The sequence below is a fragment of the Stigmatopora argus genome, chromosome 6 (assembly GCF_051989625.1).
Source record: "Stigmatopora argus isolate UIUO_Sarg chromosome 6, RoL_Sarg_1.0, whole genome shotgun sequence".
Classification (NCBI taxonomy): Eukaryota; Metazoa; Chordata; class Actinopteri; order Syngnathiformes; family Syngnathidae; genus Stigmatopora; species Stigmatopora argus.
In genome coordinates this window covers 12,532,448-12,545,158 of record NC_135392.1, presented here as the reverse complement: position 1 = coordinate 12,545,158, position 12,711 = coordinate 12,532,448, and the positions used below count along the sequence as shown (strand labels likewise).

Genomic DNA, 12,711 nt, shown 5'->3' with positions numbered 1-12,711 from the left:
AAAATCCTTCCGGTCTCTCCTCACTGCTTAATTGCGGCCAAATAAGTCCGTTAATGTGGCCGCGTGGAGGGACGGCGAGTACGCAGAGGTGGCTGGCCTCTTTTGACCACCGCCGTGTATTATTAATGGGTCAGCAAGTCTAGTATCGCACTGTGAAATCATCTAATGGACTGTCGAAAGGATCGCAGGTTTTTCCCTCTCATAAGAGGATCAAATTGAGCATGTTTGATGGTTTTAGGGAGTAAAAAAAGTCTCATACTTCAGTCATGAGAGCAGCAAGTGAATGCTGCTTGCCTTTTTTTGTTGTGGATTTGCTCTCTTCCTGGATATGTTTGCTTTTATTGAGATTTTTCTCCACCTTTCCACATTAGGAACATGAAATGCTCCATTTTACTTTCAATTCATTGGATAAGATTCTTTCTGATAGTACGCACAATGAAATGAATTGAAATGTAATCAGGACAGACTTGACTTGGTGATATTGCTAAATGGCGACTGAAATTCAAAGTAGTTTAAGTAGGCTCTGTTTTGTAATTTTTTTTATTCCGGTTGAGCACGTTTGTATACATTTTGCAGTGTTGCTCTCCTTCTATCCTGACGCAGCCACAAGCAAAACCAATGCAGTGCCAAGTGGCGCACAACACAATGACTTTTCTGTGTGGTTTGCCCATTCGTCCCAACTCTTAAATGGACAGTTGGCGCCGCCCCTTCGCCATTAGCAACCGCACTCGCTTCTTCATTGTTAGCGGGCGCCGTCGTCAGCAGGCTGCTGTGAGCCATTGTCAGACGCCGGCGTCGGAGGCTCTTTTTCTTCCTCTTCTTTGGGCCGATAATTAAGTGGCGGACTGACAAACGGCTTTCATCAGATCCCTCATGTGGAACTGAGAGCATGCGAAGGCTTTCAGGGGGGATAAACAGGGGGACGTCACTTTGCTTCCAATCCTTCCCCGTGCTGCTGCAGTCTGTAGCGTGCTAGAAAATTGCAGAGAAGCAGACACAAAGCCCTTTTTGCGTATATTGGCGGTTTGTAGCGTTTCCTGGTTTGTCTCAATGGTCAGCCACACATAGTCTGTTTTCCACTTTGGCAATCAGGCCGTTTTTTGCTCTGCGATCCCTCCCTCAAAGACAAAGTATTTGCCGGAAGACAAACAAAACAAGGATGAGATACTGTGTCATTGGACAAGTACAACACGATAAATGGGCCTATTTGCATCGCTCGCCGCATTGGTGAGTGCAGACAAAAAAAGACTGTTGTTAATGAGTCTTCATTATGAAATGGTGTTTGTACACTTTGCCAAATAAGGCCTGTCAGTGGATGTTGGCAGGCATTCAGCCTCCACTCTCTTATATGCTCTTACCTTTAAAGTTCATCATGAGAGCGATGAAAAGCCCTTTTAAGTGTTGCTATTTAAGTGATATCTCTTTAGTTTAGCTGCTAATTATGTAACGTTGGCGACAAATCACTGTCAGCCCTTTCCGGTTCAAATAGGTTGGATGTCTTTAACCGTCAGTGTTAGTCGACGAGTTACATCGTAATGGGAACACGTTTTGTTGAAACGTGAAAATACTCCTTTCTGATGTAATTACTTTAGGTGTGATTTCCCACCGTGCTGTTTAACATGGCTTTGTGATCTCCCCCCATACCTAAATCTACCGACTCTGCTTTTTCGAGGAAGAGAAAGTGCCACGTCATCACAGGTTTGACGCCGCCAAAGATTCCGTTGTTCTTCCATAAACAGTAAAATTAAGTTTGGAATGTGACATGTTTTATAGTCTTTTTTTGTCCAAGGGTAGAAAAAGATTCTAAAATAACTAGATTAATGATGTACCATGTCGGTGTTGATACATTTTTGTTAGTGTGCCACACATGGTAACTTCGTAGTTAATGTATTTGGATCGTCAATATCAGATTCCGACGGTATAACCTTGAAAAAATGTCATCATTTCTTCAGTTTTATATTATCTGACACTTTAGTTTAAATGTACTTGTTATTTACGGTTATATCACCCGGGGCGTAACAGTTTAGCTGGAAATGTGCATTGGAACCAGCAACTTTGTCGAAAAAAAGTGAATATATGACTGACTGTATCATTGTTTTGCAAAACAAAAACAGATGTTTGCATATATCAAGACAATTGCAGCATTTATCTCTAGTTTGGGGGGGATTTTTGGTGGGGTTTCGTCTAAGTGGGAAGAAAGTGTTTTGAAGGTCAATTCTTGCGGTATTCATTACGTTATAGCCGTGTTTTTCTTTATTAGTTACTATCTCTAAAATAGGAAATACAGGAGAGACTGTCATAAAGTGGAAATAGAAGGTTGAAGCTAGAACTTTTTGGATGGCCGCATTACTACGGGCAGATTCACTGCTTTGGGAGTTCATCAAAAGCAATTTTTCTCCAGGGACAGTATAATTCCAGGTCTTAGTTCCCATCTCAGGCGTGCTGTATTGACAAGTCGGCCTTGTGAATCACTGCCAATTTTCAAGGAGGTGCGTGACCGTCATAATTTCTCTCCTATTCTTTCTTGGTTCCTTGCCAACGACAGTCCTCCGTAAGGTCAGGGATGCGCTGAAATAATCCACTTAATGGAAGCATGCTTTTTCGCCCGCGCTCGGCGTTGCATAGTGGACTAGTGCGGCATCAGCGGGGCTCAAACAAAGCGCTTTTGACTGCGAGCGAGACAGATTGGGACCCATACACACACGAGTATAGCGGCCCGGGAGCAAAGGTCGACGAAGACAGGCGGCTCTCTCAAACGCCGTGATCAAGCGTGCCTTATGAATGACCTGCCATTCAACACTGCATTAAGGAAACCACCCCCCTCGTCCTACACACGTTTTTTTATTAGAGAAAGGTTGGTTAACTGTAGCATTTCACTCTCGGTGCCTCGAGTACACCTCAGAAATAATGCATGAATTGACTTCTCCGTACCCCAACAACCTTGTCAATTTTTGCTGTTCTACTCCAAGATTGGTCTGAAAGCAACAAAGCGGGCTTATAGAAAAAGGACAGGATGTGGGTTGCGTTGAGTTCAGAACATTGATATGTAGGAGTGTTTGGTCTCTAGCCCCCATACTTCTCCGTTGAAGCGGGAACATCTTTGGTGCTACATTCATAAACTTCTTATGTGCCTCTAGAGAACTGCACAGGTTTTTGTGCTGTCTTCACCTATTGTCTGAACTATAGATTGCAAAATCCTTGGATTAAACTCGGATATTATTTATTTATATAAAGCCGTGTTGCTTGAGTCTCGGGTTTAAGCTTATCTGACCGTATTAATATGTAGATGTGTGGTTGAATAAATGTGCACTTGTCCTCCAGAGGCACATAGAAAGCAGGTGACCTCTACTGACACTGAGCTTTTTTTTTAATTGTCGTACTTCAAGTACCGGCTGATTTTTAAAACTCCTCCAAAGCAACTCTCTGCTGCTTAACTTGCTTCTTTTAAATCAACATAGGTCATCTCCTACGAAGCCAATTTCTGTCCTTGCATGCGTTGTCCCCATTAGCGGTGTCCGTAAATGAGAAATGGTTTTAATTTCACCAAATGCTCATTGTTGGGGGACATCGGGGGTTTGTCTATAGAGGAATTTCCCCATGGGGTCGTCTGCTTTTGCAGAAATGGCTGTTGTGTTTTAATTACTATAATACCTCAGTGTGGTGCATTCGATGACCCTGGGAAAAAGTTAAGGATATTTTTTGTTATTTTCTCACTTTGTCCTTTATCTTCATAGCAGCTAAAAGATTGAGATGACAAGAAGTTTTGTTTGCATACTTAAAAAAAAAAAAGCGAATACCAGTTGTGAGGACAGTGTTGAAAAGTTGGAAAAATTGGTTTTACGATTGTGGTTTTAGCTATGATCAAAGGTCAAGAAAAGGATTTGCCTTGGGCTAGTGCTAGATGCTAATGTTATAGTCTACCTCTTGAGTGCTGCTTCTCAAACAGCACAAACAGAAAATGTGCAAAAACTAGTAACGAAAATGATACTGTTTTTTTAGACAATTAAGTCATCTAAAAAAGCATCCACTAAATGAAAATTAATAATCTCGTGGTTTGATGAACTAAATCCAATAACGATACTCCAAAAATGGAGGCATCGGGACTGGTACTTATACTCAATATTGGAACGGAACAACAGTAATTCACCCTACCATTTTTTTACGGTACAATTTGGGCTAGCCATTATAAGAAATGAGCATGTTCTCAGTGTAATTTGTATGGCGATGTGTTCTTTTGATCATAGCTGGAGAATTAACGTGAATGTTCGTGAATCTTTTTTCTTTCTTTCTTCTTCTAACAAAAATGCTTACTGGCTGTGGCATCCCACGTGCCTTCTTCCCACACCCCCTACAAATAGCCAGCGAATGTGCTACATTCCGTGGCCTCGGTGCAGTTCCCCTAAGGCAGAGGTGTGCATTCTGTGTTGGTGGTGGGCATGCCACGGGGTCCATATGAACAACCTAAAATTACAGTTCCTTCCCGTATTACAGTACCTGTGCTTTCTTTGTCTCCCTGCATTGATTTCACACACAAACCCACACGCACAAAGCACGCTTCCCCATTACCAGCAGGACTTTCTTTCATTTTATGGACTCAGGCGTCTTAAAAATAATCTCTCTCTACGTTTGAATAACTTTAATGCATGGATCAAACCAACACTAGCCACTTTGTATTGTGGTGTGCAGTTTTTTTCAGTCAGACACGTGCTGAGCCAAAGCTCAATTTTAGGATAATTAGCTAAAAACAAACTCCAGTTGGAACTTGGTTGTCAGCATTTTGTGGATTTTTTTTGGGTTGTTTATTGTTTTTATATCTCGTAATGGTGTGGGTTGTTAATATTCACTTTATGTGCCTTTGATTGGTCGTGAAATGCAGGACAGAATGGTTCAAGTGCCATTGACGATTGGTGTTCAATCATCTTTCTGCTGTGATTTATTTTCTAATGACGTTTTCACTAGTAGACTTCCAATCTATTGGAACCCGAAAGGCCGCCAGCAAATGAACAAACGTCCACTTAAAATGGATTGGACGCCATCGCCCTCAATCGCGGACGAAAAGTTAAAGATAAGAGGTTCTAAGAAAAACACTTTTTGAGTCTGTCATAATTATTTTAGGATTTTAATTAGACATATCAATGTTACAGCTCTATGTCAATGCATCAGTGGACACTAACTTTCTGCAGCACAGTGAAATAACCCACCCACAACGCAACAAAGCCTTCGAATGTCTGGCCATGATATGCAATATGAAAATTGTTCATAAAACTATCGATTAGCCTTGATCATTCTAGCTTCTCCGATCACTATTAGTCTTAAAATATTTATACCTACCTTGCTAAGTCTGAAAGTCCTTTTTGTTTCAATGCCAGTCTATATTTCAGTGCTTACCTCGTATGTTCGTTGCTCTATGTGCATGATTTTTATTGTTTGGTGACCTTTGTATTCAACTCAGTTATCCAATACAGGAACAGTACACACGTTTAAATTCTCACCCTGGTTGTTTTGCCTATAATTGTGCTTCTAATTTGCTTAAAAAGGCCTTCTGGTTGTCGCTCTAACTGCTGTTCCTTGAGGTTTACTGAACAAAAGGAGGGAAGTGCTTTGTGGTCCACTCAATTTTAAGGTCCACAGTAACTCTTCACATTTCGGACAGAGCTCTTTTTGTCCACATTCTCCTAAAGACGTTTCCTTGCTTGTCAGTCGACTCCACAGATGCCATACAGCTTGTTTTTCTTTTTCTTTTTTGTATTTTGGATCCCGTATGACGCATCCACCTCCGCAGTGGTTCCAGTCCTTTCTATCCCTCCATCATTCAGACTTGCTGACAGGTCAATTAGAGGTTGCGGTCCTATCTTCCAAAGTGATGGTTCCCGGAAGAATGTTTTCTTTGGATTTGCTACTACAACTCCTCCGTGTATAGTTTTCACTCACGATTTTCAACAGGGAAACTCCGGGTTGATTTTTTTTTTTTTCTCTACACCATAATCTTTGTACATGTGCTTGCTTTTTTAGGTCAATTTAGGGATAGGGCTCTTTTCATTGTAATGTTGTATGCTCATTGAAGCTAATGTAACTCACTTGCATGGCGTGACTTACTCTTTTTATTTTGGTATATAAACTGGTCTCGAGTATCAGTTGACTCTGCATATTTACCTTTTATGAGCAGCTGCTGTGCTGGCGGTCATTGTAATGTTTAACCACTTTCTCTGGCAGGGCCCACCATTTCTTGGCTCTTTGATCAGGAAGCAAATCCAGAGCCGTTTAAATTCGCCCCTTTCAGGGGTTTAATTCAAACACTTAAAAGATCACCTGTAGGTCACCGTAGAGCCTCAGCTGATCCTTGGAATGCTTGATGTGAACTCACTAAAGTGGAACCGTGAAGGTCGACCGTAATGCTTTATTGCGATGATGTCAGTTTCGTTGAAAAAAAAAAAATCTGGTGGAAATAATGGAAATAGAATGTTATCTTTTGGGTTAATTAAAGTTGATTAAGACACTTTTTCCCAACCTTTTTTGAGCTGCTGCACACTTTTTGCATTGAAAAAATCTCAAGGCACACCACTAGGTGAAAATCTTCTAATTTAAAACTATGTTACCTATATTAACATTATAAAGTCGTTCTCATCAAAGTTTTATTAACAGGAATTAAATAAACCCCAGCATTGATTCCAACATCTATTTTTTTTCACACCGATCTAACGTCATCAAAGTTCATGTCCGCTGATCGACTTATGATAAAATAATTAATGCAACGTTTTTATAACCTTATTTTAATTTTGACTTTTTCTCCCAATATTACGCAAAAAGTAATGTGCTCACAGAGACTATATGTAACCAAATAGCCTCACATAAAAATAAACAACAAAATGACTTTAATCTCATAATATTACAATGTGAATCTTGTTATAGTACAATCTATGATTTCATATTTCAATTTTAACCATTCTAATAGTTCGATTTTAATCTCTTAATATTTAGATTTCTCGCTTGGATTATTACGCTGTGTCATTTGTAATTTCCCGCGGCACATCTGATCATTGCTCACGGCACACCAGGGTGCCGCGGCACACTGGTTGGGAAACACTGGATTAAGAGGCCAACGAGTTCATTCTGAGCAGTCTTCTTTTTTGGTGATTTATAGTGAGTGACAAGCAGAACTAGTGTTGTACCTGGTCTAATAACATGAGGGAAAATCGGACCCGGTCATGTCATTTTTAGTGGCGTGGAATCAAATTAAAAACATCAGGTTTTTATGATTCATTCGTCTTTCGTGTTACCTGTCCTCTCCGGGGTGGGGGACCAAGCTGATTGTAGGATTCTTAAGATGCGTTCATTTATTTTTAGTATACAAGGGCTAGTAAGAAGTCGTCTGTCAGGCTCTTTAACAAAAGAAATGGCTGAATGTTAAGACCAACTGTATGTATACATGTACATCAATGTATATGTATATTTATATCTGTATGTGTATGTATATATGTATGTGTATGTATATATATGTATGTATATATGTACGTATATATGTATGTATATATGTACGTATGTACATATATGTACGTGTGTGTGTATATATATGTATGTGTGTATATATATGTATGTATATATGTATATTCATATATATGTATGCATGTGTGTATGTATATATATATGTATATATATATGTATGTGTATATGTATATGTATATTCATATATATGTATGCATATGTGTGTATATATGTGTATATATGTATATATATGTACATATGTATATATGTACATATGTATATGTACATATGTATATGTATGTATATGTATATATGTGTATATATATGTATATATATGTGTGTATATATATATATATTTCAGCAACACGCTTATCTATTTATTTATTAATTAACTTATTTATTACCTATTTATTTATGTCTAAAATGTCTTTTTCTGTGTCTGTATTCTCACCCTCTTGCTACTGTGACAGTGAAATTTCCCGAATACGGGAGGAATAAAGTGATCTAATCTAATGTAATCTATTCTAAAGAACAAAAAACTTGTTCAAGGATACTGCCAAAAGAAACTCAAATCTATGTTTAATTCTACGCAACATCGGGAAAGAATGGACGTTGGTTGATTCGGGAGCGTTCTACTGGTTGTCACAGGAATCTAATGCTAAGATAGCTTCATGGAAATGTAACAATGTCTGCGGCACAGAAATATTTTACATTTAAATGTGTTTTTTCTCTCCAAGTTTCCAAAGTATGGGAGGGGGACTCGGGATCGGCCAATCAGGTGCCATGAACTCGCGTGGAAAGTTTTGTTAGTGGGACAACCAGAACAGAACACATTTGCTTTCACCTGCTGACAGAAAGTAGAATGAAGTACGGTGGGGGCAATTTTCTTCACGTTACTTCTCCCCCTTTTTCTTCAGTCTCGGCACTTTTCTCCCCGTCATTACCGTTACGCTCGCGTCTGTCCCGCGCCGGTCTTCTGAGCGCGCTCCCGGGGTTGCGCATTTGTCCCCCAGCTGTGAGAAGCCGGCTTCTGACGCGACTTGTCCCTTCGGCTCACTCGGGACGTTTGACGTGCTGAGCGCAGAGGTCAGCCTGACCTAGTTTTTCCCCCTCGGCGGCTCTTCTTGCTGAGCCTCGGCGCTCCTCGGCAGGGGAAGCGAGGTGGGGGTCTTGTGCGAGGGCGGAGCTGCTTACGCCTCCGCTGCTGTCCTGGTGTGTTAAATCACCGCCATTCCTATGTGTGTGTGTGCACGTTTTTGTAGGCGTGTAGGAGGCATCGCACATGCAGACGGAGGTCAGATATGGAGTGCTCTGTGGGGGTTGCAGGTAGATGCTGGGCGGCACTTGTGCAGGACCCCTGCAGTGAGCACTGTCTGACTCACTTTATGTACCTCTCTTAAAACTCTCCGACCTCACGTCCCCTCTTTTTGCTCTCGACATGAAGTGAAGCATTGTTATAAAAATCTAAATGTAGAGTTTCATCAAAACTTTGAGTTAAGCGATGGCCTGGCAGTTTTATTTTGGCAGATGTTTTAACTCTGGAAGGGAATATTCGAATCTCGGTTTGCTTATGACTGATTCGGTTTTCACATTTTGTCGAAATGTTGGATGGCCAGTTCGCTTGAATTTGCCACTCAAGAGTTCCTACGAAAAACATCCGATTGGCACGCGCATCCTGATCGAAAGCATTTCAAAACTTGTTTTTATTTTTTTACGAGTGTGATTATGAAATAAATCATCACCTTGCATAATAGGTTTCGAGTGCCCCGCTTTTGATATGTAGTAATTCTAGAAACACGATAGAGCGAAAGATAGCCGAGTAAGAAAATGGCCGCCTATGTGTAGCCAAATACGGCTGGATTTATGAGAGGTCCTTATCGATTGTTGAAACTTAAGAATATTTTCCCACCCACAATCCCATGATTATTTAATAAAGCTAAATGACCCTCTAAAACAGGTTCATCCCAAAAACTGAGATTCCACTGTAATCTCATTGTCCAGTAATTGTCTTCAAGGTCCTTCATTGTCAGCCAATCCCTGCTTCTTTCTTTCCTAGCCACCACTATGATCCGTCCCCCCCCGCTGTAATTGCAATAGTCTTGAGTAGCCCCTTTGTTCTGTTTTGTATTTACCAAGAGAACGCTCAGTCCGCTTGCCTCTTGACAAAAGGAGCGGTGTAAAAATACGCGACACGGGAAGGAAAGAACGCATGCAGATGGCGTTCGTTTAAATAGTCAACGTCTACATCGCCTGTTTTTCCCAGTTTGTGCCACTTGGTCTGCTTCGCAGATGTTCGCGCGGTTTTCCAGCAGGAGATGCCAGTTGAAACAAAAGCATATCTTTTTGTCACCATCCACTATGCATGACCGAGCATCTAAATGATTCAAGTCCATCTCGTTTGTTTTGCATCGCGATTGGTTGGGCCCGCAGTTCACCGAAATGAAATGAATCTCCTCGTCTAAACTCCCCGCTCGGTCAAGACAAAACTCACAGATGGTGTCATCCCCTTCCAGGGTGAACAGGCTGTGATGGATGACCAGCAGGCAATCATTACTCACATGATATGAAGATATTCCGCGATAATGTCAACAGCATGATGGACATAGAAAGAGAAGTTAGACCCAAAAAAAAAACAGATGTCCAGGAGTTGAGGCAGGACAAAAAAAGTAGGTCTCACGACAAAATTTGAACAGTTTTCCAAGAATACTCTGTAATTTCCTGAAGTCGGGCAATCCAGAATTCTAGGACCTGCTAACCCAGTTGTTCGGTTTTTTAGGGCATCAAGTTTTGGTGACGTAAAGTCTGTGTGAGCACTTTTTTTTTGCGTAATATTAAGAGATTTAAGTCAGATTTGGAGAAAAGTCATAAAATGGTGCGATTAAAAACATTACATTATACTTGTTTTTGCAGAAGTTGTTCAGGGTCAACTTTTAGTGACATTAGGTCAGTGCGAAAAATTTGATTTTAGAATAACTTTGTAGGTTTACGTGATTCCTGCTGATAAAACTTTGATGAGAATGACTGTTGTTAATAGAGGCGACATAGCTTTAAATTAAAAGATTTGGTGGGTGTCCCTTGAGGTTTTTTCAATGCAAAAAGTGTGCCGCAGTGGTGGCAAACACTGTGCTAACTAATGCGTTCCTCTTCTGTATGTTATGTACTTTTAATGTTTTGTGAGTGGCTAGAATAGATGACAAATGCATTTAGCTGAAATGTGCATTTAAATGTGTTTATATTTTGTGACAGTGTCGTCTGTGTGGGTTTAATCGCATGAATTATTAGAGGGGTACACGCCATCGTGAATCCATTATTCATCCAGTGTACTGGTGCTTTGAACTTGAACTCAGCTAACTCAACGGGAGCAGGTATCCGGTGTAGGGACTGCATACTGGAGCCGTCTTTAGTTAGTTTTGCTTAACTTTGTGTCAAGAAATCCAAATGATATTTAGCTTTTTCTACCAGCAGAATGCAGTTATGCATTTATCTGTGAACTGTTCGTATTGTAGTATTTGAACTCTATGGCTTCCATAATTGTCCCTCTTTGAAACAAGGCTTATGTTACGATCAAATTTCAGCAATGCTATCTGTCAGCACCCTGATTAATTGGTTGTAAATGTGAAAAAGAAACTTAATTGTGATATGTCATGTTAATTTATTAGTTTTTGCTTTATCCTGTCACATGAGCAAATGTGCAGTTAAGTATGGGATGAATAAAATTTAATCTCATCTAATCTAATAAATACATTCCTGAATATTTATGCAAATTGAAGAAAGTGACCAGGACATAGCCTTAAATCAGCAGGAGTTGACGCAAAATATCAGAAAGTGACCTGGAAAATGGAAGTGACGCATAATTGCTCCAATTGAACTTGTGTTCAATTCATTCAAACTGGGAGAACCAGCTGCGATTTCTCATCTCCTATTGCCACTGATGTCCAATTCATTTTGACTGGGAGGGTTGGCCACAATCATTCAAATTAAGTTAAAGTCCTATAGCAGTCAATAGCAGTCAATTAACAGAATGTGACTCATAATCAAAAGGAAGTTACGCATGAATTCTCCGTAATCAGCAGGAAGTGAGCCGGAAATATTGCAAAATCAGCAGGTAGCGACCCATACTTACCCCAAAATTTACAGCAAGTGACACACAAATGCTGCAAAATTAAAAGGAAATGACATGTAAATGTCAACAGGAGTTTAGCAACCAGCACAGCAAAGCATCCCTTCAAAATGGTATGTTCTATTTCCACAGTAGGTGTTGAATATATTTTTCTGGTGCAAACTGGGCCTTTGAGGAAGAGAAGCCATCCCCCGTGGCTAAAGGTGCTCCTTAAAACCCACCGTTTGGCGTACGCTTTGCCTTTACCCCCCAACCGCAAGGATAACCGACCAACCGCCAGGCTCTTTATGTTCTGTCGGGGAACACGCAAAGCATCCTCTGCTTTCCATCGGCATTTCACAGCGGCGATATCGGCGGCATCACACCACGAACCTGTCATTATCGGCTCTCCCGTGGTATAATTGCCTTTAGTGTTGAACAATCGGCCCGCATCCCTTGCGCTAGGGGGGGGTCTTTCGCTCGTTCACCCCCCCGCCCTGCCACACACCTCCGGCATCCGTTAAGCCGAGTGGAGAATCCTCTTTAAAATTATTTTTTTTTTAAGCATGGCCATCTGTCAATAGCACTCCCAACTATAAGTGGAGTGGAGGTTTTTGTGGGTTAGACCATTTTTAGGGGGGGTTCTTTCACCGTTCCCCACACCCCCAGTGGATGGATACCTTAGCCTGCCTCTCCATCCCAACAAGACAGCTGGCTAGAGCTCGCTCTTACACGCCGTGGAGTAGCTTGTAAGCGTGTAATGAGTTAACTTTGGGATGATGATCTGCATAATTTATTTCCTGCCCCCACAGGGCCTGCTGGAGCATTAATTAATATCAGGCTCCTGCCACAATCCCAGTGTGGGACTCCTCTTGGCGCCAGTTTTTTTGGCACGTGGAATTTGATATGCTGTTGTCGGAGGTTGAAATTTTGCGGTGGTTGGGGGGGTATTTCAATTTGTGCATGATTTTTCATTCAGGTGTATACTAAAACCGGTACTCGGACGTTTCGTCGAAAGACGTTTGGTCGACCGGACGTTTGGTCGCCCGGACGTTTGGTCGCCCGGACGTTTGGTCGCCCGGACGTTTGGTCGCCCGGACGTTTGGTCGCCCGGACGTTTGGTCGCCCGG

At 41.2% G+C, this 12,711-nt stretch overlaps 1 protein-coding gene across 2 annotated transcripts in view; it reads left to right on the top strand.

Moving 5' to 3' along the window:
• Positions 1 to 12,711, top strand: part of foxj3 (forkhead box J3) — an 84,207-nt gene that overhangs the window by 43,113 nt on the left and 28,383 nt on the right. The window lies entirely within an intron of this gene.